This window comes from Dipodomys ordii, unplaced genomic scaffold (assembly GCF_000151885.1).
Source record: "Dipodomys ordii isolate 6190 unplaced genomic scaffold, Dord_2.0 Scaffold48, whole genome shotgun sequence".
NCBI lineage: Eukaryota > Metazoa > Chordata > Mammalia > Rodentia > Heteromyidae > Dipodomys > Dipodomys ordii.
Window position 1 is genome coordinate 9,397,608 of NW_012267264.1, and position 6,000 is coordinate 9,403,607.

General features: G+C 44.2%; 1 protein-coding gene across 1 annotated transcript in view; it reads right to left on the bottom strand.

Moving 5' to 3' along the window:
- Positions 1–5,156, bottom strand: part of Met (MET proto-oncogene, receptor tyrosine kinase) — a 108,101-nt gene extending 102,945 nt beyond the window's left edge. The window contains exon 1 of the mRNA XM_013020040.1: positions 5,039–5,156. The gene's annotated coding sequence lies outside the window, so the exon portion shown is untranslated. The remainder of the gene's footprint in view (positions 1–5,038) is intronic.
- Between the last annotated feature and the right edge of the window lie 844 nt (positions 5,157–6,000).

The following is a 6,000-nucleotide window of genomic DNA, read 5'->3' on the forward strand; positions in this document are numbered from 1 at the left end:
TTCCATAGGAAGAGTTTATTCTGAATAAGAGAACATGGAAATAAACTTTATGTGTATGGATAAAATAACCAGATGATCCGTTAGTTAAAAAAACACACATAGAATGATGCAAAGTGTATGAGCTGATGAATTTGGAAAAAAAAATTGGTGCCAAGCATGGTAGATCAAGTCTGTAATTTCAGCTAATTGGGAAGCAGAAATAAGGAATATCTTGAGTTCAAGGCCAATATGAGCAAAGTCATTGAGATCCACTCTCAAAATCAAAATAAGAACAGAAGGACTACTGAATGGCTAGAGCATTCGCCTAGTATGTGCAAGGTCTTGGGTTCAACTCTCTCCAGAAAAATAAGTATGTGCCTATATGTAATACATTATAATATATCCTTTTTAAAATATACATTGATTAATTTTCCAGTGGGGTAGATTTGGAAAATTCTAGAAAATAAATGGCTTTGTGGTCATGGCTGAATTCTAGAATACTTGGTGTGCAGAAATCCCAGGGCAAACATGGTTGAGGTTTAGAGTATCAATGAGTCTCTCTGGGTCTCTGTCTCTAGAATGTGTAGTGTTTTAAAGACATTCAGTCAGTATTTCTAAATTAGGAGATGCCTAGCTTCTCTTGAACATTTAAAAGCTACTACCAGATGAGATCATGCAGTACATGGGGCCTTTGGGATGTTGCTAAGGGGTGACCATTCCCCAGTTCGGTAGAGCATTTTCTAACTGTGTCAGTGGTTAGTTTAGCTCTTTTAAGTTGCCTGTCTGCATATAATACATGGGACTTAGGTTAGTCATAATAGAGAAAGTAAGGGAGGAATGTCTAATGCAGTGTCTTAAAACTGGAAAGGGAAAGGAAAGACAGCTTTGGCAGCCTCTAGTTTGACACTTTGGAAGGGATCAGCAAAAAGGTCATGAATATAACTCTCAACAAATCACCTTGGGTCAGGCTCAGTGTGGGAAACAAGGAAAGTTGTTTGAATGATCTCTGATCTAGGATGAATTAGCTGAATTCAGAAAAATACAAAATGTTCTATACCCCATAAGCCAAGGTATGTGGGTTACCTCTCTATCTTCATCTATGGGATTCTAGCAGGCCTTGTTCAGAACTCCACTCCAAAATAAAGACTTGGTAGCTGGCTGTACAAGCTGTTCACTGCACAAATTTACAAAACAAAAACCTACTAACCAACACCAAAAAACAAGCTTAGATGAGCCCTCTTGACAAGGGCTCCCAATAGCTGCTTCATGACTTATCTCTTCATCTCCTTCTAGACTCCAGCTTAAAGGCCACAGTTTGGTGTGAGGCTTTCTATAATCTCACCCACTACTGACTTCTGACCTTCCAGTCACCACCCTCTTATCTTTGACTGTCTCTATTCTCCTTCAATGTTTTATGCTTAGCTGCAGCTCTTTTCACTGCCTAGCATTCATTTTATTTCTACATTTCTTTATTGTTGCCTCCCTCAATAGTTCTTCATTGAAACACCAGAATCTAAAACTATGCTTAGTAGGCACTCAATAAATTATTCTGAATGAATGACTGCATTCTTGAGAGCAGGAAGCAGGCTTTTTCTCAGAATCTGTGGTTCTCTGGCCATATTTTGTACCCATTATGTATCCCATTTTATATTAGGAGAAGTATATCACTCATTAGGTAAAGCATATGACCCTATGACTACCTAAATTTATTACAGAAATTAAAATAAACAAAAGCAACCTACAAAAACCTACATTTATGCTACCATAGAAGGAAATACATGTGTCTGGCTGTGTGATCACAAAGTTAATTATTCTTCATTGTACAAGACTCACACCTCCTGCTACAAATCCACATGTGTGATTTTTCTCTCAATTATGTTTTACAGCTTATAAAAACACTTTCTTCATTTTGTCCCTTGAAAAGCAAAGTAGTCAGGCTTTACTGGATGTTTTTATTGAAACAAAACCCAAGGGGGCTATATTAAACTGTTTTAACACAGCTGAAGAGATATCTGAGAACAAGCTTTCTGATGGGAGGGCAGATTACAAAATTACTTACAGCTCTCAATCTGATAACAGGAGTAGAACACCCCATGCATATGAATGAAACCTTTTTATTTTTATCTTTTTTTTGGTATATGTCACAATAGAAAGTGAGAAAGAATAAAGTGGGGGGTAAGGAGAGGAAGCGATAAGAGAAAGAGACAGAGATACAGAGAGAGAGAGAGACAGAGAGACTTGAATGTAACTTGAAATGCTACATTCTTTATTTACTCTATCCTTTGCTTCAGTGAGAGATTCTTCCAAGACTAGACCTTAGTTGATGACTGGGGAGAGTTGTGGCTGGCGTGAGCCAGGCTCAAGCTGTTTCTCTGTTTGTAACTTAGGAGACATTAATATATGTCATTAATAATAGGTACATCCAACTTATAGTCCCACAAAAATGAAACACGCACAAGAAATTTTAAAAGTCCAAGGTATTTCTTTAGTTTCTCATCTTTCAGTCTTCCAAAAATTCTATTATTTAATGACAAATAAATAACTTCATAAGAACTTGTGTAAACTTCTTAATAATTATGAGTTTGAGTTTGACCTTACATGAGTGACATCTGTCTGCACAAGTGGATCATAAACTCTTCCAGGGCAGAGATTTACATTTCTTCCTTTAAAAACAATATTCTCCTAGTACCAGCACATATGATGCTCATAGTACAGTCCTTTTGCTATTTTTAGTAAGGCAAATGTGGGCCTGGCAGCAAGACGATGTCTGTTAAGAACACAGAATCAAAGTAATTCTGAGTTGGTATTAGTAACTGCACCTATCCCTTATTACTGAGAGGTGACTAGTTTGAACTGAGAAAGCCCAGGAAGAAAACTCTGCCCTGAGGGTTTAGTGGCAAACACACAAGTTTCAACATCCACCAGCAAGACATGAAAACCAATTCCCCAGCAGGTGAGTTTCTGCATATGTTTTCTCTCCCAGGGGAACACAAGAAGGAAATTAGGTACTCTATGAATAAACATAGCAGACTAATCAAAGACTTAGGGACAGAGAAAAGAGTCAGAGATAGCTCTGCAGAAACTACTGAACTTGGGGACTAAAGAGGTGAACTGTGAACAAAACAAAAGAAAGAGATAACGAAGGAGCAGGCAGAGAGGTGAGAAGTGACCTGAGCCCGTGAGCTGTGGCTAGGCTGGGCGTGTCTCTGTGCAATGACACTTTGTATGTGTCTGAGAGCACGTCAGCCCTTCTGACTTATTCACTTTGCTTGGAGATGACCACATTTGAGGAAACATTTATTTGCGGCTATTTACATAGATATATAAAAGTAAAAAATAGGCTAGTCCTACTTTGAACTACTTGTTTGTAACAACAGCTTTGGAAAGTGATATTTAAAATGTGCTTCTTAGTCTAGCCCTCCTTAAACAATTAAAAAAAACTGAGAATAATGTGGACATTTTCTTAGGTGGCCTTAAGAGCAATGTATAACTTGTGTGTTTCTTTGGCTTAGAAGATTGCTATTTTTTCTTAGTGGAGGTATAAAAGTAGTGAAAATATTGGAATCTTTCATTACTAGTTTACGTTATTCTGACACATTTTTTTTTATCATGGAGACAAACCTTGTCCTCTAATTCTGAAAGTATTTAGTAAATATCTAATGGGAGTTTTACTGCAAATTATAAAAAAAAAAGCACTCTTGGAAAAACAGTAGTTGATAGGACATCTCATCGACGCCATAAATCTTTTTAATAGCAAAATATGTGTAGGTTAAAAATTATTGGCTAATGCACTGTTAAGTTTGAGAACTGAACGCTAATTTTAAAACACCCATATCTTCTATAAGCAATCAGACAATTTTTTGGTACTACAAAAGATTTCTGATGATGTAAATTGCTTGTTATTAATCAGTTCCAAAAGAATAAAACACTAAGTGCATTTCCAGCATACACCCGAGATTTGCCATGAAAAAGACCAAAACACTTGGGTTTCAATATGGAAGTTTACTTATTCAGAACAAAGCCCAAATAAGCTTCCAACTGGAAAGGAAAGCTATCTACCTGTAAATAATCCAAACACCACTTGCACTCTTCACACAAACCCACAATTTATGACCCAGTAGCAAAGAGAAACACGATGTACATCATTTTCAGATCGTCTTCATGCAGAAAAAATTCATTAGTCAGCTATAATACTTTAGCTGTAAAGGAAATATTTTTTTCTGAATCCATTTGCATGGCAATGTGCATGTGTCTGGCTGACAGAAGTGACAAATAAACCTCCACCCAACGCTACAAAATGTGAACAATCTTCTTAAAATTCATTCTATACTCTCTCCAGTGTCCCTTCTTACAATCTCAGATTCACGGACCACTGGCAATTAGAGTACCCTTTATTTTACCGGAGACAGTCGACGGTATTTCATCCTGCCCAAGGGCTCCTTTGAACAGAAGCCCGTGATAAGGAAAATGCACTGGGCAGCGAGCTAGCTATTCATGCATGCGTTTCGGGAACCCTCGCCAACGGGCAAATTAGCAAAGTGCTCTCGGAAAACATAAAAGGTAGGAAATGGGAAACCACACTTCGGAGTAAATTCTGCAATGTACTTACATTGCTGCCTTAATGAGGAGGGGGTCAGCACACATACCAGCCAGACGGCTGGCCTCTGGTTATAATCTATTTCACCTCCACCGAACCCCAGCAAAGAGATAAAGTGCCATTGAAAATGATCGATCACAAGCCCCCAGAGTTTGGCAGAAATGAAGACTTTTCAGACCGGCCCCAGAAACACCTGCCCTCTGGGGGAAGACCTCTACATAATACAAATAAAGCAGAGCTGGGGACAAGGAAACGGCTGGCCGGCGACATCACCCCGGATAAGGTGACCGATCCCTTCTCCACGGGCCGAGTCCGATCACAGCCTTGAAACTTGCCGGGCCGTGACAGGCCCCAGTGCCCCCCTTCCCCGAGTCACACAGGTGGCCCTCGGGATCAACGCCCCAAAGCATCCAGCCCCGGACCCCATCCCTCAGTTTCCCAAGCCTTTCAACTCTCACCCACCTCGGCGGTGTTGTCCTCCGGAACAGCAGCCAGGTTCTCTTAAGGGAACAAAGAAAGCAGAAGCGCCCAGCGCTGGGGAGAGGGTGGGGTGCGGGATGTGAACGCGGTGGAGTTTCTACCTTGCGGTGCTCAGGACCCCCGCGGCGGCGGAGTCAGCCGCGCGCAGGGACCCCCCGCGCGCCCGCCTCCGCTGCCGCCCCGCATCTGGCTCACGCGCTCCCCCCGGCTCCGCATCTGGTCACAAAGCGCGCGGGACGCTGCGGACCGCCCGAGCCACCTGCAGCCGGGGCCGAGCCCAGGCCCCTCCCTCTGTCCGTCCGTCTGTCCGTCCCCCCCCCCCACCCGCCCTCCGCACTCTCTCCGCCCCGGGTGACTCAGCTGGGCACCGGTGCGCACCGCCCCGGGCGCTTCCAGACCCGAGGCAGCGCGAGCGAGGCCAGTGGACCCTGGCGCCCGGCCGTTCCCAACACGTGTCTGTCCGTCTGTCTGGCTCTCTCACTGTTCGTCCGCCACGTCGGAGGACTGCTGAGATGGGGGACTGGCACCACCTAGAGGGGGAAGCCGGGTCCCCCCCCACCCCGCCCTTCCTGCCACTCGGGCGCCACGCCTGACCCCCGCGGGGGTCGCGTTTCCTCCCACCCCTCCCCCGCCCACGACAAGGTGAAAGTTTCTAAAGTGCACAAGTTTTCTCGACCCGGCTGCGAGCTTTCTCCTCCCCCAGATTCGGGGCAGGCTGAAGTTAGCCCAGCCCGGAGATAAATAGGATCGAGTCTCCCCCTCCTGGCGCTCAAGTAGCGAGTGTCACCCAGCGGGGCGCGCGGGGTGCGGAACGCGCACCCCACCCCACCCCGAGCACCCCTAAGACGCCCCTAGTGCACAGTGCACCCTCGGTGTACCCCAGGCGCTGCCCGCGGCCTCTCCCACGCCTCCCGTAGCCTCTGGGCACTCTCCCGGGTGGCCAG